Here is a 22404-nt window from a genome sequence, read left to right on the forward strand (position 1 = left end):
ATAGGCACACAGAAATAAGCACATGTGTCATGCCCCAAGCCCCCTCCTAGTGCGCTGGCCCTTTAAACATGCACTATATAGGTGTCCTTAACCCAAGGAGCGACGCTTCACGTTCTTGCGTCTAGCTCCGTTGGGTTCGTTCCTGTGCCTGACTTCCTGTGCCTGACTTCCGGTTTCTCTACGTCTTGGTGTTTGTCCGTTGTGAGAGTTCATCGGCTCTGTTGGTTCGTTCTGAGCCTTTCCCGGCCGTCGCTCTCTTATGCACATTGCCTCTCCACCGCGCTAGTGTGCATTCGACACGTTCAGTGTCGCTTCGCAGTTAGGCGGCATTGCAGTATTTTCTTGTCTCGCCCGGCGGCCGGGTTTTACTCCGCCATCCGGCGAGATTCCCTTTCCTTACCCGTTGCCTCATTTTCAGCTCCGCTTGTCAGCCGGGCTTAGCTCCGCTGACGAGCCGGGCATCCTCCCCCTGCTTTTGGCCTCCTTTGTGTTCCGCTCCGCTTGTTAGCCGGGTTTTACTCCGCTGACGGGCCGGGCACACACTCTCCCTCACGTTGTCTTGCCTCACCGGGTTGCTCCGCTGCCAGCCGGGTTTTGCTCCGCTGGCGGCCGGGTTGTTTACCGGTGTGCTGTACTTAGTTAGTTAGGTCTTTTCCTTTTCCCTGCTCATACCTAATCTACTTTGGGGTCATTCAGCTCTGGTGTTATTCACCTCCTTTGGACTTGACTTCTTGCGTGGACCAGTGAAGAGTGAGATACAGATTCATGTTCCAGATATACGGTAACAGCGCATCCCCGCGCTGCATATTATATTGTTATAAGTAATACTGCATTTTGGTTTTGACTCCTTGTTTTGATCATTATAGATGTGGTTCTCACCATTAAGAATACTGACAATCGAATGCTTGTAATCAGAGTATCCTTTGGGGTGTGCTTCGAGGCTGTTAAGACAAAAGAACAGAGTGAGCAGGATATATTGTTAGTCACTCACTACACAAAGGTACATTGGGTCCGTAGGCTTATAAGGGTATTGTTTTCTTCACTGCAGCTCCAGTTCTATCCCTTTCCAGAGATTTTCCCATATTCATTCAGGGACAGCAACATACAAACATCTAGGTATGTAAGGTTGTGTCATATACTTGGGGATGTGATTGTCCTCTTCAGATTGAAGAATATAACTCTTTGCATTGCAGTCTCTCCTGATTACCAAGTCCACACGACGGTTGAGACGACCAGTCTGAAGACCATCTACACCCACTTGTTACCCCAACCTTTCCTTGTTTTGTTTCCCTGTTTTCCCCTGGCTTGCCTCCTGTGCTCTAGTGCTTGATAGAGTAGGAAGGCAGCAGGGGAAGGCTGTGGATTGAACTTCGGATTCCTGACGCTCCTGCAGAATCTACGTGTATCCTTTACAGAACGTGAAGCCCAAGAGGTTTGTTCTGCCCGAGCGTCATGGATATCGAAGCGGTCACTCTGGCGGATGTGGCAGGCATGTTAGGTAATCTGCAGGTTGAGACTCAGACATTGATGGCTAGAATAGACACCCTGCAGAGACAACAGGCTTCTAGTGCCACAGGAGGAGGGCCATCTGTAGTGCAAGTGACCACTCCACATTCGATACCTCTGGCACCCCCTGAGCGTTTTGCAGGAGAAACAGCGCGATGCGCGGCTTTCCTCAGTCAATGTCAACTACATTTTTCCTGCAAGGCTCAATGTTTTCCCTCCGACCAGGCCAAGGTAGCTTTTGTAATTTCCTACCTCAGTGGTTCTGCAGCTGATTGGGCTATACCCTTAGTAGACAGAGATGACCCCCTGTTACATAATTATGTGGCTTTTCGACGGGAATTTCGTAAGCTCTTCGATAAACACATGTATACACATTCTGCCGATACTGAATTATTAGACCTAAAACAGGGTACTCAGGATCTGGTGGCCTATATTACTAAGTTTCGCCGGTTGGTGATTGAGTCCGATTGGCCGGAGGAAAAACGCAGTACCATGTTTTACAGGGGGTTGCGGGAAGAACTGAAAGACGCCCTGTCCCAGATAGTCGATCTTCCTACCTCTTGTAGTGCTCTCATAGATCTGGTAGTGAGGATAGACCATCGTTTGCATGAACGAAAGAAAGAGAAAGGGAAACATGAGTATCGGTATGTTGCTCTGAAGGATAAAAAGACCGCCCCAGAAAAGACCACGGAAGACAGCGAACCCATGCAGATAGGCATAGTCCGAGGTCCTCTGACTTCCGAGGAAAGACAGAGAAGACGAACTCTTCGGTTGTGTCTGTATTGTGGGAAAGCGGGTCATTTCCTAAGAGAATGCCCAGTCAAACCCGCTCAGTCCAAGGTGTCGGGAAACTAGTCAGCCTGAGTTCTTGTGAGACGAGGAACTCAGGTAGGTCTGGACTAACGGTCTCTTCTTCTGACTATACATACGCTCCTACTAACCATTTGTACATACCAGCATATCTTACACAAGGCACTCTTGGTTTACATGTATTGATAATGGTAGACTCTGGGGCTTCCGGAAATTACATGGACAGAGAATGGGCTAGGGAGAATATGATAACCGACACTAAGAAGGAGATTGCCAGTAACGTCACTACCATCGATGGCAGTCCCCTTCTTTCCGGTCCGGTTACTCATCACACCAACCCGATGCACATGGTTATAACACCTGATCATCATGAGGATATAACGTTTGATTTAATTTGTTCCCCACAGTTCCCTGTGCTTCTGGGTATCCCATGGTTAAGAACGCAAAATCCTGTCATCAATTGGGAAACATCCACTATAACCTTTCCTCCGGTGGTTCTGGGGCCTGTTGTAGGAGTTTCTCATAGAGAGGCACACACAGCCGCGGAGGGTAAAGAAGACTGTCCTGTTCTACCATCCTGTTACCATGAATTGCAAGCAGTCTTTGATGTACAGGAAGCGGAGGGTCTTCCGCCGCACCGTGTCTACGACTGCCGTATTGATCTCGAGGCAGGAGCCAGAATACCATGTAGCAGAGTGTATGCACTCACTGAGAAGGAGAACGTGTATTTACGGGAATATCTCGACTCTATGCTTGAGAAAGGTTTCATCAGACCTTCGCGATCCCCGGCCTCTTCGTCCTTGTTTTTCATTCCTAAAAGGGAAGGGGGCCTGCGGTGTTGCATCGATTACAGGAAGCTTAATGAAGTGACCATAAAAAACCGATACCCTCTTCCTCTCATAGCCTCCCTCCTTGACAGAATACGCAATGCCCAATATTTCACCAAGTTGGACTTGCGGGGCGCCTATCATCTGGTACGAGTCAGGGAGGGAGACGAGTGGAAGACGGCGTTCTGCACTAAGTATGGTCTCTTCGAGTATCTTGTAATGCCCTTTGGGCTCTGTAATGCCCCAGCGGCGTTTCAATTCTTCATAAATGAAGTCTTGAAAGACATTCTTGATGACTACGTCATTGCCTACATTGATGACCTGCTGATCTTTTCCTCTACCTTGGAGACACACCAACAACATGTCCGTAACGTGTTAGAACGGTTACTTAACAATCAGTTGTACTGCAAGTTGGAAAAATGTACTTTTCACACTCAGGAAGTTCCGTTCCTAGGATATATAGTTTCCCCTGGTGGCCTGCGCATGGATCCCTCCAAGGTGGAGGCTGTATTGGCATGGCCGGCTCTGCGGACGGTTAAAGAGGTCCAGAGTTTTATAGGGCTGGCCAATTTCTATAGGAGATTCATTCGCAACTTCTCGGACTTGGTATCGCCCATAACCTCTTTGTTGAAAAAGGGGGTTCCTTTTGCCTGGTCCGGTGAGGCAGAGCGATCCTTCCAGATGCTTAAGAATGCGTTCACTAGTGCCCCGGTGCTGCTTCATCCCGACCCTGCTCTGCCCTTTGTGGTGGAGGTAGACGCCTCGCAAGTGGCAGTGGGAGGTGTTCTATCTCAGGCGGATGCAGTGTCCGGTGAGTATCATCCAGTGGCCTATTACTCGCATAAACTCTCCCCTGCGGAATACAATTATGCGGTTGGGGACAAGGAACTCCTGGCCATCAAGAAGGCATTCGAAGAGTGGCGGCAGTATCTCCTAGGTGCAAGACACCCTGCGGTAGTCTACACCGATCATCGCAATCTCCAATATCTGAAGTCAGCAAAAGCACTTTCCATGAGACAACTGCGTTGGGCTCAGTTCTTCAGTGAGTTCGACTTCACTGTGCAGTACAGACCAGGCAAACGTAATGGGAAGGCAGATGCACTTTCACGGCTGGGATTCGGTACTCCTATTGATCCCATTGAGCCTACATCGATTATCCCTAGAAGGAATATCGTAGGAGGTACTAGGTCGGAGGAGGAGTTCTTGGTACAAGTCAGGTGTAGTCAAGCGTCAGCAGACATGCAAGCTCTAGTGGGTTCACAAGACACGACCAAGAAGGGAGACCTCGTGTGTGTACAAGGGGGAGTGGTTATACCGACAAAGAACCTCCAAGACCAGGTTATGCAGTGGTATCATACACATCCCATAGCGGGCCATCCAGGGATCAAGAAGACCATTAGTACTGTGCGTGAACGTTATTGGTGGCCTAACATGTTGGCAGACATAGAACACTTTGTGAAAACCTGCTATGTGTGTGCACAGACTAAGGTTTCTCGCCTCAACCCTGTAGGCCTTCTCATGCCATTACCTCCCCCTCCCGGTCCCTGGCATACGGTGTCCCTTGATTTTATAGTGGAACTACCGCTCACCAAGGCAAAGAACACTACGTTACTGGTGGTGGTGGATATGTACACCAAGATGGCTCATTTCGTACCGTTACAACGTCTTCCCACAGCAGTGGAATTAGCCGCCATATACATGCAACACATAGTGCGGCTTCATGGTTTCCCATCTGCATTGGTTTCCGACAGAGGGGCACAGTTTGTGTCAAGGTTCTGGAAGGGTCTGTGTTCTTTGCTTCAGATAGACGTCCGTCTGTCCTCAAGTCACCATCCACAGTCAGATGGACAGACGGAGAGAGTCAATCAGTGTTTTGAGCAATACATAAGGAATCAGGTGTTGCAGTCTCCAGTGGACTGGGATGAGTTGGTTTGGTTAGCAGAAATCTCATATAATAACAGCACGCACTCCTCTATTAAGGTCTCTCCGTTCTTTTGCCTGTATGGTTATCACCCTAAATTGCTGCCCTCTGGTTGTTCCTTAGATTGTCCAACCCCTGCTGCTGCAGATAGAGTAGAAAAGTTACATGAAATACAGAGGAAGGCATTGGAGAGTCTTGAGATGGCCAAGGTGAGATACACGGAGGGTGCAAACCTACACAGAAGATTAGAACCCATATACACACCAGGAGATGAGGTTTGGCTTTCCACTAAATACATTACTCTCGGGGGTCCACGCAAGTTCAATCCCAAATACATAGGTCCCTATAAGGTGGAAAAAATAATCAATCCTGTTGCCATACGATTACTGCTTCCGCCTTCATTCAGGATTCATCCGGTTTTTCATGTTTCCCTACTAAAGCCGGTTGAACCAGGGACTACACTGCCAGCAAAACCTACTCCGTTAACTCTGCAAGACTCGGAGGAATATGAGGTTGAATCAATCCTGGATTCCCGTAGAGTGAGGGGTACGGTTCAGTATCTGGTTCACTGGAAGGGATACGGTGTGGAAGAACGTACATGGGAACCCTTGTCCAACGTCCATGCACCCAGACTGTTAAGGGCTTTCTATAAAAGATACCCTGACAAGCCAAAACCGGTTGGGGGTTGTTGTGGGGGGAGTATACTGTCATGCCCCAAGCCCCCTCCTAGTGCGCTGGCCCTTTAAACATGCACTATATAGGTGTCCTTAACCCAAGGAGCGACGCTTCACGTTCTTGCGTCTAGCTCCGTTGGGTTCGTTCCTGTGCCTGACTTCCTGTGCCTGACTTCCGGTTTCTCTACGTCTTGGTGTTTGTCCGTTGTGAGAGTTCATCGGCTCTGTTGGTTCGTTCTGAGCCTTTCCCGGCCGTCGCTCTCTTATGCACATTGCCTCTCCACCGCGCTAGTGTGCATTCGACACGTTCAGTGTCGCTTCGCAGTTAGGCGGCATTGCAGTATTTTCTTGTCTCGCCCGGCGGCCGGGTTTTACTCCGCCATCCGGCGAGATTCCCTTTCCTTACCCGTTGCCTCATTTTCAGCTCCGCTTGTCAGCCGGGCTTAGCTCCGCTGACGAGCCGGGCATCCTCCCCCTGCTTTTGGCCTCCTTTGTGTTCCGCTCCGCTTGTCAGCCGGGTTTTACTCCGCTGACGGGCCGGGCACACACTCTCCCTCACGTTGTCTTGCCTCACCGGGTTGCTCCGCTGCCAGCCGGGTTTTGCTCCGCTGGCGGCCGGGTTGTTTACCGGTGTGCTGTACTTAGTTAGTTAGGTCTTTTCCTTTTCCCTGCTCATACCTAATCTACTTTGGGGTCATTCAGCTCTGGTGTTATTCACCTCCTTTGGACTTGACTTCTTGCGTGGACCAGTGAAGAGTGAGATACAGATTCATGTTCCAGATATACGGTAACAGCGCATCCCCGCGCTGCATATTATATTGTTATAAGTAATACTGCATTTTGGTTTTGACTCCTTGTTTTGATCATTATAGATGTGGTTCTCACCATTAAGAATACTGACAATCGAATGCTTGTAATCAGAGTATCCTTTGGGGTGTGCTTCGAGGCTGTTAAGACAAAAGAACAGAGTGAGCAGGATATATTGTTAGTCACTCACTACACAAAGGTACATTGGGTCCGTAGGCTTATAAGGGTATTGTTTTCTTCACTGCAGCTCCAGTTCTATCCCTTTCCAGAGATTTTCCCATATTCATTCAGGGACAGCAACATACAAACATCTAGGTATGTAAGGTTGTGTCATATACTTGGGGATGTGATTGTCCTCTTCAGATTGAAGAATATAACTCTTTGCATTGCAGTCTCTCCTGATTACCAAGTCCACACGACGGTTGAGACGACCAGTCTGAAGACCATCTACACCCACTTGTTACCCCAACCTTTCCTTGTTTTGTTTCCCTGTTTTCCCCTGGCTTGCCTCCTGTGCTCTAGTGCTTGATAGAGTAGGAAGGCAGCAGGGGAAGGCTGTGGATTGAACTTCGGATTCCTGACGCTCCTGCAGAATCTACGTGTATCCTTTACAACATGCCATTAATAAAACAGCCGCAATAAATACTGACAAAAATTAGTTTATTTATTACACACACACATGCATTTGCAACATAAAGCACATATATGAGCACATTTATTAGTATCCCATATGTAATGATCTGCAATTTTATTCTAAGCTGGTTAATATTTTCACTGCACACTTTATTAATAATATTATTCGTTATGGAAGTTTAACTTTGCGAGTTGAAATACATTTATTTCCAAATCTCGCTCCATCACTACTATTATCACTGCCCCCGACACCTTTCATCTGCACAGCAAGCAACCCAGCTAAATCCTCACACAATGAGGTACAGTGGTCTGATAATGAAAAAAACTCTCCAGATTCGGCTTCCTGAGATGGCGCTTGTGGGCTGCCCTGAATGTCTCCCCTTTTAAAATTCTGCAACACCGCACCTAGATCCACTGCGTTTGACATAGACATCCTGAAAGTATCACTATTCATATTCACCTCCTTATCCAATGACAACCCCTCGGGCTGGCCACCATCTGACATAACAATGTAATTATAGCAGCGATTGTCGGGGGAGCCTCCCCTACCAGTTGTTGTTTGTCCTTACATATTAGTGTGTCAGAGGGTCCATCAAGATTTGGAAAAGTTAATGAGGAAGAAGCTACAGTGTCAGACATGGGAGCTCTATTTTCCTCCAAAATCAATGCACCATTAATTACTGAAATCTCCCTGCTGTCCACCTCACTTCTTCCATCTGCTCTCTCCACCGATATGGGGTCCATATTTTTACCATTCTTCCTTATATCCTTTCTGACTAAAAACAGTCCCGTAATAGTTTTTTTTGATAAATCATCCATTTTGGCTTTATTAACATTCATATCTCTTTTTACTACTCTAGTGGGGTTACCTGGAGTCTTTTCACCGGCTCCAGCAGCCTCCTCCTCCGCCACATCTTCCTGCTGGCGATGCCTTCCACGTGCGCCTTTAGGCAGTATGTCCCAGAGAGGTTTTATTCCTTTTGAGCCTCTCAAGACCCCGTATCGACACCAGCCTGCAGTCCAACACAAGGACCCAATCCGTAGAGCCGACCAGAGGCCGCAGGAAAGATGTTTAACCGCGGCCGCCGCCAACACCATCATCACGCTGTCAGTCACCGGTAAGTGCCCCGAGTAGTTCTCGAGGTCGGGTTTACATGGCTCATACTGCTCTCACATCGATTTCCACAATATCTCTGCGGCCGTGTCAACTCTGAAAATGTGTGCCGCTTCTCCAGAAAATACTTTCCAGCGTTTTTTCGCTTTTTTAGTAAAGCTACGAGCCCCAGCATGACGAGTGAGCTGCTTACGCGTCCGCCGTGACGAACGCCATCTTGCATGACTGACTTTATAATCTATGTACAAATTTCAAAAGTCACTGAGAAAGTATGCCATTTAGATAAAGAATCAATTAATCAAAATAGCAATATCAAAAATACTCATTTGTAATTCTTCCACATGGTATGCTGACATTTTCGTCTCCTACAAAGAATATTTAAAAAACAGTGCAATCACTATTGTGTATGTGAATTAAAAACACAAACGTTAGCTTCTCATATCTAAAAACATTGTACATCTAGACAGCAGAAAAACACCATAAAGCAACACTCTAATAAACAGCAATTAACCTAAGTGAACTGACATTTCCTCATCTTTATTCAATCCTAAGGAATGTACTGTATCATATTTAATAATAATTTTGGACTCCAATTGTCTCAATTCTCTTATCCTGCTGCCTCCCCTTTCTGATTTTGGGATTCTATCTAGGGCACAGAACTGTAAAACACTAATGTTTTTACCATGTTGTTCTTTAAAATGCCTCGCAATAGAATATTGCCTATCCTCATTGATGATTGCCCTAGTATGCTCCAAAACTCGCTTCTTTACTTGGTGAATCGAACTCCCAATGAATACTAATAGGCTAGGACAACAAAGTGCTTAAACACAGTAGTGTGATTAACACGTCAAGTGTTTCTTAATGACATAAGGTTTGTGCTCTTTAGACAATGTGAACCCGTTACGATTAACACTGTTTTTACAGGCTTTCCAATAGTTACATGTAAAAAAGCCTTGGATAGCTTACGGATCTTTTTCTTGTCTAAGTGTGCTACTGCAGAGTATGTCCTTTAATGCTGTGCATTTTCTAAACGTTATTTTGGGCTGACTGCTCACAGATTATTATTATTATTATTTTTTGTTTTCAGTATTGGGTCAATATTCAAGATATGCCAGTATTTCTTCAAGCATTTTCTGACTTGCCATGACTGATTGCTGTATGCTGTTATGAATCTTATTGGATCTTCTTCATTTTGTGCAATCCATTTTGGATTCAATAGATCTTCTCTAAAAACCGATGTTATCTTGATGCAAGCCTGTTCAATATTCTTTTTTGAGTATCCCCTTTCCCGAATTCTGTCTTTCATAGTTAACATTTCTAGTTCGAAAAATTGTTCTGAACTGCAATTTATTTTTGCTCGCAAAAGCTCACCGTAAGGTATACTATGAATAAGATTTCTTGGATGACAACTTTTTGCATGCAGCTGTTGTCTTACGAAACAGCCTGCTCTCCAATTTGCCATCTTGTACCTTCACAACCACATCTAGAAATTCAATTGTCTCTTTGTCAATGGTACTTGTGAATGTTAAATTACATACATTCTCATTCAATTTGGCAACAAATTGCATAGCATCGTCCTCTGACCCCCTCCAGATACAGAAGACGTCATCTATATACCTTGCCCAGAGGACAACGTTATGGGAAAAGGCTGGGATGTTACTAGCCACCTGCTCCTCCCACCAGCCAAGGTAAAGACCTGCATAGCCGGTGGGCACAGCAGGTTCCCATCGCCGTATCCCGGGTTTGGCAATAGATGACATGATCAAACAGAAAGTAGTTATTTGAAAGACATGTTTGCATCATACACAACAGCATTTCCGTGTGCACGAAATACTTTACATCACTTTGCCTTAAAAAATGTTGGTTAGCCTTGATACCCAATTTCTGCGTTATGTACGTATACAGGCTATTGACATCTAGTGTCATTAACCAAATATCATCTTCCCAACTTACTTTTTCAATTCATCTTCAAAAGTCTTGAGTATCCTGTAGATAGAAGAGAAGCTTTGGGACAAAGGGGCGTAAGAAGTAATCGAAGGAAGCACTTATGAAGTATTCTCATAAGTGCTTCCTATGGAAGACACGATAGGTCGTCCTGGTGGGTTAACACTATCTTTATGTAACTTGGGTAGTAAATACAATGCCGAAAGTTTAGGATATTCACATTTTAGGAATTAATATTCGTCTTCTGACAGTAACTTCTCGTGTTTCAAGTGTAATAGTTAGGATTGATAATCATCATTGCTTTTGTCATAACTAGATCTATTGCTAATAGCATAGCTATCAATATCCCCCAACTGTCTTCTACCCTCATTCAGATACATACATGTGGGCCAGATCACGACATTTCCACCATTATCCGATTTTTTTGATAACGACATCCCTGTTGTTTTGCAGTTCTTTGACTGCTTTGCGTTGTTTAGGGGTGAGATTGTCATGTTTTTTTGCCTGATTTTTTGAGTTTTATAAACTCCATAATGACTCCTTTCTCAAAGACTTCAATAGCCTCATTATGTATCTGTGGCAAAAATCTGGATTCAGGTTTAAAATCACTAGCACTTGTACAATCAAAAGTTATTATTTCGTCAGTTAAGCATTCTACAAAATTAATGTCATACTCCTCACCTCTCCCCTCATAGTCTGTAAAAGATCTATATCTCCAATTGTTAAATTGGTAGAACTAGAAGGTAATATTGGGGTGATATTATTTTTGTGTTGAAACCATTTTCTTAATTTTAACTTTCTAACAAAATGGAAAAGATCGACTCTCCTTTCAGGATAGTTAAAATTACTAGTTGGGCAAAATGCGAATCCTAGCGACAAAACATCAATTTGCTCAGGCATTAAATGAATATTAGATAAATTTACCACGGTATAAGTGTCCTTCATTTTTTGGTCGTCTTGCCCCTTGTCGTCATTCCTACGAAGGCATCTAGTACTCCCTGCTTCTTTGCGCCTCTTCTGCTTCCTCCTCTGGTGCCTCGACCTCGATTTGGCAATTCCTGCGGACCTGGGCTGGCTAAACCTTGTCGGCCCTGTGCCATCAACGAGAACTCCTTTAAAATATTGGATTTTACTCCCCCGTCGTCTTGTGACTTTGATATGGATTCCTCCAGTTCCCTTGTTCTTGTACTTCTTTCTCGTGAAACGTTCCGTCCACCTGCCTCTTTTACTGTCATAGCCGATTCTCCAGGCTGGACATATTCTGGGGTTCCCAATATTTTCTGATTCAGTTCTCTTAGATAATCAAATTCACGACCAAACGTAAACATTTGGCCCAGTTCATAATCAAGTTGGTCTCGGTGGAATTTGCTTTGTTTTTTCATGTTTATCTCTTCTTCTGCCTTTTCCAATCTTAATGTTAGTTTTTTCATTTCTGACTCAAAATCACTCTCTGAATATTGTGTTTTTAGTTGAGAGGTTTTTTGATCAATTTCAATGACTAGTCTCGGCGTATCTTTAAGAGCATATTTAATTAACAGCTTCAGCATCACAGTTGAACACTGATGGTTGTTAGAGACCCACTCTTCAATCAGTTCAGGGTCTGGGTCACTGAAAATTGGAGTTAGAAAAATGCGCAAGCCATGAGGTACACATTCACAGTCCACGTACTTTTGAAGAGTGGTGGCTTCCCACCACTTTACCTGTTCCATCTTGGCACATTTCTAAAGCTTTTCCCAAAACTCCTTTTTATTAAGTCTTTTGCTGTGATGTTTCCCGATCTGCCCAGATCAGATGCATCTCTGTTTAGAGGGACAAACAGCATATTTGTTTTTATTTATCTCTATCTATATTTTGTATTTTTTATTTTGAGAAAGGCTGGGATCAGCCGAAACGCGTCAGGATGGACATGCTACAATAAACTATTGAAAATCGATGCCTAGTCTGGAGTGCCAACTTCTTCTCTTTTGATGAAGAGATGTTTCACCTGACACAGCAGACTTGCTCACACCTGCTGTGTCAGGCGAAATGCGTTACGACTGAGAATTAAACAACTGGTGGTGGACAAAACCTCTTTGTGATCATTTTATATACTCGTGGATGAATATATATATATATATATATGTGCACTTAGCACTTTCACTCCAAACGCTGCTAGCTACATGCATTTCGACAAGTGTACAGTTAATAATGCTTAATACCGGTGCACTCCATCCTTGAAATATGGATGATTTATGAATATTACAGATTTGCTGCTCTATAGAAATATGTATTTGTACTGTTATATTGCTTTGTTGCACATATTTTCCAGGTGCGCGCAGAATTTTTTAACATCGATTGGTTTTTAAATTCTGTGGCAATGTTTACACGTGTTCTTTTGATGGAATATGCATTTATGCATTTTTAGACCGTGAAATACATTTGTGGATGATGCTATATTCAAATTATATAACCTAATTAATTTGTCTTTTGTTTTTCCCGATTTGGACAAACATGGGTTTATGTCAATTGTAAATTGTTAATACTGCACCTGGTTGTAACATTTCAGCAGCCATGACGATTTACTGTCTTTTTGTCATTATTAAGGATTGATGTGGTACCTGGCATTTATACTATGTGTTGGACCTGGCCCTTTTTGGCAGGTTCACCCCTAAACTTTTTGCTTTTTCCTAGCCTGTTTCTGTGACCTGGTGTTGGTGATTTTAGGCCTTTGCGCACTTTTTCACTGTGGTACAGTGTAAAGTGCGTGAGCTCTCTGTGTATGTGTGGTGAGTGACCTGCCCTCCCATAGGAATGAATGGGGAATATGTATGCCCATGGTAGTTCCTGATGTGTGGGGAGTGCAGGGTCGAGTTTGGTATGTACGAACTCGTGAGATTGAATGCTGCGTAATGGTATATGTGGCATGATTGTGTCTAGTCTAGATGTGCCACTTCTAGAAGTTGGCATATTTGTGTAATTTGTGCCTGGCGTGTGATTGGCTGGAGCCTGGCCCCAGGAGTGAGCCTGGGCCTGCTTGTGGATTGACTGTCTGGTTTGAGGGTGACAGGGGCTGGGGAGACCCAGGAGGTTGTCTGAGTCAGCCGGTGGATGAAAGGCTGCATCTGCTGCCAGGGAAGTGGGAGGAGATAGCACCTGGGAGTGAATAGGGCTGTGCCTGCCTGACCACAATGCTGGCTCCACCTCCCCGCTGGGCGACTGTCACCTCTGTCCCTGATACTGAAAGGAAGAAGGAAGCCAGGAAAGCCCCAGTGCCCCAGCAACACCCAGAACTGGTTTAGACCGGGCTCAGGGCCCACTTGCACAAAGACTTCAAAGGACTTCAAAGACTTTTAGGGGTATAAGAGAAGGACCCCTGACAACAGAAAAAGAGATTCTACAATCAAGAGGAACCTCTGCTGGAAGAAGGACTGCTGGAGAACTGAAGGAAGATTGCCTTGCTGTGTGCTCTAAGGGCTGACCTGTTCTGCTGTCTAACTGAAGCTGAGAAGAAGAAAGGGACTTTGCTGTGTGCTGTGACCCTGCCTGCTTGAACTAAAAGGACTTTGCTGTGTGCTGTGTCTTCAACTTGAATCTCCAAGGGCCTGAGAAGAGCTGGCCTCCTGTTCTGGAACCCAGGGTCAAAAGGTTCCTAAGCATTGCCAAACTGCTGAGGAGATCGTGTGGTGTTTGCCCCAACGCGTGTTTTCACTTGCCAGCTGTGGAGGAATATCGTTGTGCTCATCGGCACAAAATCAGGGGTGAGAGGAGGCCCGTGGTGCCTTCCTGGGTGTAGAAACACCCCCGACGAACGGCTGGCTTGAAACGCCTCAACTGCGGCCTGTGGCCTTGGAAATCATCAGCCCGTGATTCACCGCCACGGCCCGGGGGCCTGAGAGAGCCCTGCAGCTGTTTCCCCGCTCCGCAAAGCCGCGGAGAAAGAAACGAAGGTGCCGCGACCTGATTGGTCGATCGCTATCCAGAGCAGCGCTCTGATTGGCTGCTTGGTCGCCGAAGCTGCCTGGTGAAGGAGGGCCTGTCCCGGGGGCCGCTCTGCCACTGGCTGACTCCCGGGTGAAGAAGGAGGTTTGCCGCGAAGGCCGTGACGTGATTGGGCCAGGCAAGGAGAAGCTACGTCATCGGCCTGGAGGCTCGCCTGCCGAGTCGCACATTGATTGGTTCCTGTAATCGGGACCTCTGGAGACACCGCCGGAGCCGTGTGACGCCCCCGAAGCCGGGGAAGAGTGACCCAACCTCGCCGAGGGAGCCACAGAAGCGATCTCTGCCCCTGGCCTGCCGTCCCTGCTCGGAGAGCCGAGCTAGCTCCCCGCCGCTCCCCGAGGATCCGAGAGCGGGCGGAGGGCTGCCGGGACCGGCCGGGGCGGAGTAAAGTCTGCTCTGCTTGGCGCGAAGGCGCGGAAGTCATGGGTGAGGCGCGCTGGCATTGTTTGGGGCTAGTCAGTCCGAAGGGCTGATCTTTAAAGTGAATAACCCGCTGGCATTACTTTAGTAAATCATTTTAATGAGCTGAGTAGAGCCTAATTCGGTGATATTAGATTTAACACTGATTTAAGAGACGTGAGACTAATTTTTATATAAGAACTTGATAATACAGGTGCGGATGAACCAGAGAGGTTCATGGGGGCAGATTGGTTCAAGAGCCTGTGTGGTTCCTGCCTTTTGGCGCAGTACTGTTCAAGGGCTAGTGAGAGCCCATGCCCTAGTTTGCTTGTTATCCCAGCTGCCCAGCAATTAGTGGGCAGCTGCACTGTTTAGGCCCTGACATTGAGACACAGGGCGTACTAGCCCCAACAAGGCCAGCTGGCCTAGGGACTGCCCCAAGTAGTGGCTAATGTGAGTTTTGCGCAATGTGATGTGGTGCTAGGAAATGTAATGCATTTGATATGATTACGCACCTTGATCTTACACCTCTGAATGTTTTTAGGCATCATGTGTTTTTGTGCTATTGAGTTGTGTTCTGGCACCTCTGAATGTTTTATGCATCATGTGTCTTCCTTGATTTTACACCTCTGAATGTGTTGGTTGATGCATCATGTGTTTTTCCTTCCCTACACCTCTGAATGTTTGATGCATCATGTGTAATGTGTTCTTGCTGATACCCCTAAATGTATTTTATTCTTAGGTGGTTGTTCTTTCCAGTACAGGTGGTCCTAGTGAGGTCCTGGTCCCCTGCGTGACATTCTCCTAAGGTGGTTAGGGTTGCGTACGTGGTGCTTACCTGTTACCAGTAGTTACTGGTTGTGTGCTATTCTTGCTAATTTGTGCTACAGTGATTTTATATCCTTTTATTCTAATTTCTGACAGTATTTCTCTTTCTAAAAGTGTTGATTCTGACAGTGGCCCATGTGGCCCTGTCTTGTAAATAATCCCTGGTGAATATTGCCCGTGCCAGTTGGCACAATGTACATGTGTGATTTCTATCTGATGTGTTTTGACAATACAAAAGTTATTTTAATATAACCTTGTGTGGAGTTCCTTTTGTGGTGTGCCTAGGATGTTGTTGCTGTTGTGTGCTGGCGCAAATGCTTTTACACATTGCCTCCGAGTTTAGCCTTACTGCTCGTGCCAAGCTACCAAGGGGGTGAGCAGGGGTTATCTTGGCGTGTGACTCCCTTGCCCTGACTAGAATGGTGGTTTCTGCCTGGCTTTGGCGTCAGCCTTAGCCTACCAGAAAAAGCCAGTTCTAACATTGTTGGTCAGCGGTGCGGATTAGGACTTGTGTTTGCGCAGTGCCACAGCGACAACTAGCTACATTACAAAACTCTGCAATTTTCAGATAGTCACATGTTTGGGATTATTATTTGTGATTTTGTTTTTCCTCAAGAGTGTCATTTTCAGATGGTGTTCCTGCGCTTTATGTTTAGTGGCAGATGGGAGAAAATGACAGGGCGGGACGCCAGTAGAGGGGGAGGCTCCCATAGATTAGGAATCCCTTGCTGGGTCCACTGGCCAATCCCTGTTCCTGTCCCTGTGTGGGTAGATGGAAGAGAGGGAGTGTGAAGGAGAAATGGCTTGCTCGGGAGGGTGGTTATCCCCTGAGTGTAGTGTGTGTGTCTGGATTCCCCAGTATGGTAGGATCCAGTGGTCGCAGCTTAAATGTGTCCAGTGCGTGAAGTCCCATTCCCAGTTCCCAGAGTATGGTGCCTGGTACTCAGTCAGAGGGGTACAGGTTGAGAGTCAGGGGCAGTGAGGAACTGTCTCACCAGTCTGGAGGGGGAGTGTGTGGATGAGTGCTGTGTTGAACTGGAGGAGTTGGTGTGAGTCTTTTTTTTTAGTGATTAAAGGAGCTTGCACGGGAGGTGTACCTCTGGTGGTGTGCAGGAGGTCCTGCAGAGGCACTGGACAAGAAGGTGGATGTCTGGCGGTGTGCTTGATGTCTTGCAGAGGCATTAGGGAGTGATTCTAAAAGTAGTGGCTTGTGTATCTGATGATCCTGTGTAGGTGAAGAGGTTCATGTGTAGCCCAGCTAGGTCCTAGTAGGATGGTAGGGGTGTAGGGGCTCACGTCCTGTCTCAGTGGAGGCGGAGTGAGTGTGGGATGGTGTGTCCCACGTTGGCCCGAAACCCTGTCTCAGGGCCTGGAGGGTTCCCTAAGGGAGCGCCAGGTCAGGGGCCTAGGCTGTACTTACAGGTCATTTGAGGAGGATCTTCCTCTGTCTAGAGGACGGGGAGTGTCTGTAACCAGAACTCCGGCGGTCCTGGTGTTGGGCAGTACTGCTCCTAAGTGGAGGGTGCAGAAGTCCTGGTTCGCTGGGCATTTGACCGTCCAGAGTGCTTGACCATTTTTGGGGCCTCTGGAGGTCGTTCCCCGAGGAGGGGGGAGGCCAGGTTCAGGTTCAGCCTGACCTGGAGGGAAGGGCATCTGTAATCAGTGTCCTGACCTGGTGTTTGGCTTCTAGGGGTACCGCTCCAAGGTGGGAGGGTGCAGAACTCTGGAAGGGGGTGCAGAGGGACGGTGTCCTTACTTCTGACCCCGGTGCAACCTGAGGGTTTAGATCCTAGGTTGGGAGATTAGGAAACTTCTAGGTCAAGAAGGAATCTCTGCCAAAGTAGATCAGCTGAAGAGACTGAGGGGGCTGCCCTTGCTGTGTGATCTGGGGCTCACCTGCAGTTTGTTGTTTCTACTAAGGTGGAGGAAAGGGGACTTTGCTGTGTGCTGTGTCCCCCCACCTGCTTGAAGAGGGACTGTGCTGTGTGCTTTGTACCTCAGAAGTGAAATAGTTTCCAGATCCCAGGTGGTAGACCAGTTGATGGAGTGAGGTCCTGATCTGGTGAGAGAGTTGTGTTCTGGTGGGTGCTTCCCTGGGAGGGTGCGGAACCCCAGAAGTAGAGGTAGGGTGGGGCATGCTTGCCCGTGACCTCTGGTCAGCCTGAGGGTGTGGTCCCTAGGTTGAGGGATCAGTGGTAGTTGTAGCTACACTGAGAGGGAGAGTGGAGAATGGCTATTGTGTGCCAGGGGTTACTGCCCCCCACTCTGTGGAGTGGTTAGGACCTGTGACATTTGGATGGCCTAGGGCCTCGTCCTGGCCGTGGATGACTAGGGAGTACCAGTGGGGTATCCTAGTTGAGCCAGAGAGCTTTTGTTGAGAAAAGTACCTGTGGGTTCAGAGTGGCGAAAAACCGGAGGGTGTCCATGCCGTGCGGGCCCGTGTCCGTGTTTTGTCGCCCAAAGCAAGGAAGCCCATCAGTGGAGTGATTGGTCTACCCTGCGTTTTGGCTGGAAGGGGGTTGTGTTGGACCTGGCCCTTTTTGGCAGGTTCACCCCTAAACTTTTTGCTTTTTCCTAGCCTGTTTCTGTGACCAGGTGTTGGTGATTTTAGGCCTTTGCGCACTTTTTCACTGTGGTACAGTGTAAAGTGCGTGAGCTCTCTGTGTATGTGTGGTGAGTGACCTGCCCTCCCATAGGAATGAATGGGGAATATGTATGCCCATGGTAGTTCCTGATGTGTGGGGAGTGCAGGGTCGAGTTTGGTATGTACGAACTCGTGAGATTGAATGCTGCGTAATGGTATATGCGGCATGATTGTGTCTAGTCTAGAAGTGCCACTTCTAGAAGTTGGCATATTTGTGTAATTTGTGCCTGGCGTGTGATTGGCTGGAGCCTGGCCCCAGGAGTGAGCCTGGGCCTGCTTGTGGATTGACTGTCTGGTTTGAGGGTGACAGGGGCTGGGGAGACCCAGGAGGTTGTCTGAGTCAGCCCGTGGATGAAAGGCTGCATCTGCTGCCAGGGAAGTGGGAGGAGATAGCACCTGGGAGTGAATAGGGCTGTGCCTGCCTGACCACAATGCTGGCTCCACCTCCCCGCTGGGTGACTGTCACCTCTGTCCCTGATACTGAAAGGAAGAAGGAAGCCAGGAAAGCCCCAGTGCCCCAGCAACACCCAGAACTGGTTTAGACCGGGCTCAGGGCCCACTTGCACAAAGACTTCAAAGGACTTCAAAGTTTTTTAGGGGTATAAGAGAAGGACCCCTGACAACATAAAAAGAGATTCTACAATCAAGAGGAACCTCTGCTGGAAGAAGGGTTGCTGGAGAAATGAAGGAAGATTGCCTTGCTGTGTGCTCTAAGGGCTGACCTGTTCTGCTGTCTAACTGAAGCTGAGAAGAAGAAAGGGACTTTGCTGTGTGCTGTGAACCTGCCTGCTTGAACTTAAAAGACTTAGCTGTGTGCTGTGTCTTCAACTTGAATCTCCAAGGGCCTGAGAAGAGCTGGCCTCCTGTTCTGGAACCCAGGGTCAAAAGGTTCCTAAGCATTGCCAAACTGCTGAGGAGATTGTGTGGTGTTTGCCCCAACTCGTGTTTTCACTTGCCAGCTGTGGAGGAATATCGTTGTGCTCATCGGCACAAAATCAGGGGTGTAGAAACACCCCCGACGAACGGCTGGCTTGAAACGCCTCAACTGCGGCCTGTGGCCTTGGAAATCATCAGCCCGTGATTCACCGCCACAGCCCGGGGGCCTGAGAGAGCCCTGCAGCTGTTTGCCCGCTCCGCAAAGCCGCGGAGAAAGAAACGAAGGGGCCGCGATCTGATTGGTCGATCGCTATCCCAAGCCGCTCTCTGATTGGCTGCTTGGTCGCCGAAGCTGCCTGGTGAAGGAGGGCCTGTCCCGGGAGCCGCGCTGCCACTGGCTGACTCCCGGGTGAAGGAGGTTTGCCGCGAAGGCCGCGACGTGATTGGGCCAGGCAAGGAGAAGCTACGTCATCGGCCTGGAGGCTCGCCTGCCGAGTCGCACATTGATTGGTTCCTGTAATCGGGACCTCTGGAGACACCGCCGAAGCCGTGTGACGACCCCGAAGCCGGGGAAGAGTGATCCGACCTCGCCGAGGAAGCCACAGAATCTCTGCCCCTTGCCTGCCGTCCCTACTCGGAGAGCCGAGCTAGCTCCCCGCCGCTCCCCGAGGATCGGAGAGCGGGTAGGGCTGCCGGGACCGGCCGGGCGGAGTAAAGTCTGCTCTGCTTGGCGCGGAAGTCATCGGTGAGGCGCGCTGGCATTGTTTGGGGCTAGTCAGTCCGAGGGGCTGATCTTTAAAGTGAATAACTCGCTGGCATTACTTTAGTAAATCATTTTAATGAGCTGAATAGAGCCTAATTCGGTGATATTAGATTTAACACTGATTTAAGAGACTTGAGACTAATTTTTATATAAGAACTTGATAATACAGGTGCAGATGAACCAGAGAGGTTCATGGGGGCAGATTGGTTCAAGAGCCTGTGTGGCTCCTGCCTTTTGGCGCAGTACTGTTCAAGGGCTAGTGAGAGCCCATGCCCTAGTTTGCTTGTTATCCCAGCTGCCCAGCAATTAGTGGGCAGCTGCATCGTTTAGGCCCTGACATTGAGACACAGGGCGTACTAGCCCCAACAAGGCCAGCTGGCCTAGGGACTGCCCCAAGTAGTGGCTAATGTGAGTTTTGCGCAATGTGATGTGGTGCTAGGAAATGTAATGCATTTGATATGATTACGCACCTTGATCTTACACCTCTGAATGTTTTTAGGCATCATGTGTTTTTGCGCTCTTGAGTTGTGTTCTGGCACCTCTGAATGTTTTATGCATCATGTGTCTTCCTTTATTTTACACCTCTGAATGTGTTCGTTGATGCATCATGTGTTTTTCCTTCCCTACACCTCTGAATGTTTGATGCATCATGTGTAATATGTTCTTGCTGATACCCCTAAATGTATTTTATTCTTAGGTGGTTGTTCTTTCCAGTACAGGTGGTCCTAGTGAGGTCCTGGTCCCCTGCGTGACATTCTCCTAAGGTGGTTAGGGTTGCGTAGGTGGTACTTACCTGTTACCAGTAGTTATTGGTTGTGTGCTATTCTTGCTAATTTGTGCTACAGTGATTTTATATCCTTTTATTCTAATTTCTGACAGTATTTCTCTTTCTAAAAGTGTTGATTCTGACAGTGGCCCATGTGGCCCTGTCTTGCAAATAATCCCTGGTGAATATTGCCCGTGCCAGTTGGCACAATGTACATGTGTGATTTCTATCTGATGTGTTTTGACAATACAAAAGTTATTTTAATATAACCTTGTGTGGAGTTCCTTTTGTGGTGTGCCTAGGATGTTGTTGCTGTTGTGTGCTGGCGCAAATGCTATACACATTGCCTCCGAGTTTAGCCTTACTGCTTGTGCCAAGCTACCAAGGGGGTGAGCAGGGGTTATCTTGGCGTGTGACTCCCTTGCCCTGACTAGAATGGTGGTTTCTGCCTGGCTTTGGCGTCAGCCTTAGCCTACCAGAAATAGCCAGTTCTAACACTATGTATAGTATTTTTTCCTTGTCTACTATATCAGCTGAACAGCGAGTCACATGGTACTCTGGTACCATTCAAAAATGTTACACTAACTTGATCAGCGCTCATGTGATTAAGGCCGCTGCGTTGGCCGAAACGCGTTATGACCGCTTGCACTATTTAATTTATTAAAAGCACGATATCCACAACAGCAGAGCAGCGTATTCCCGAGTCCGTTTTTCTGCACTTGGTGCCTGCATGCGCCTTAGAGCGCGTAAACTGATATAAATATATATATATAAAAAACAGTGCAATCACTATTGTGTATGTGAATTAAAAACACAAACGTTAGCTTCTCATATCTAAAAACATTGTACATCTAGACAGCAGAAAAACACCATAAAGCAACAGTCTAATAAACAGCACCTAACCTAAGTGGACTGACATTTCCTCATCTTTATTCAATCCTAAGGGATGTACTGTATCATATTTAATAATAACGTTGTATATATATATATATATATATATATATATATCCTTAAAGTTTGCCCCAGAGCTCAAGGGCTCCACTCCTGCGGGAGGGAGTTCACAGAACTTTATTTAAAAACCAGCACATCCAGTCTCAAAACATTTTATAGTCCCTGGCGCATTTCGGTGACCATCACCGTAATCATAGGGCGGGGTGCAAAGAGTCAAACCAAGGCTGAACTACAAACGTATTATTCCACTGTCATGCATTCTCCAGTGAATAGCATGCTGGGGTTTGTAGTTCCGATATTTCCCACAGTGGGTCCATGCGTTTTTCCAACAACCCCAATGTCCTTTACAACATTAAGTAAATTACGCAATTTATTAAATATGAACAACGATAAAATCCCCCAAAAACACATTTACTAAAGATATTTCAAACATTAAAATAAATATATATAAACAATATCAAATAAAATATAATAATAGATATAAACAATATAAAAAACATTGAAGCCTCTGAATAATAAGTATTCTATTCCCACTCCAGTTTATGCAACAGTAGTGAAAGCGTTGGACTTCAGAGGGGTAAAATGTGCAATTCCCACTCCAGTCAGTGCAACAGTTGGGAAAGTGTTGCATTGTGGAGGGGTAAAGTTTACTATTCCCACTTCAGTCTGTGCAACAGTAGGGATAGTGTTGGACTTCAGAGGGATTAAATATAGTATTCCCAATCCAGTCTACGCAACAGTAGTGAAAGTGTACGCTTTCAGAGGGTTACATTTACTATTCCCACTCCAAGCAGGTCAACAGTAGGGAATATATTGGACTAAGGAGAGTTTAGACTTCCTATTACCTCTCCAAGTGTGCAACACTAGATAAAGCATTGGACTTTGGAGGGGTTATATTTACTATTCCCACTCCAGTCTGTGCAACAGTGTGGAAAATGTTGGACTTCGGAAAGGTATGAGTTA

This window comes from Lissotriton helveticus, chromosome 4_1, assembly GCF_964261635.1.
Source record: "Lissotriton helveticus chromosome 4_1, aLisHel1.1, whole genome shotgun sequence".
Classification (NCBI taxonomy): domain Eukaryota; kingdom Metazoa; phylum Chordata; class Amphibia; order Caudata; family Salamandridae; genus Lissotriton; species Lissotriton helveticus.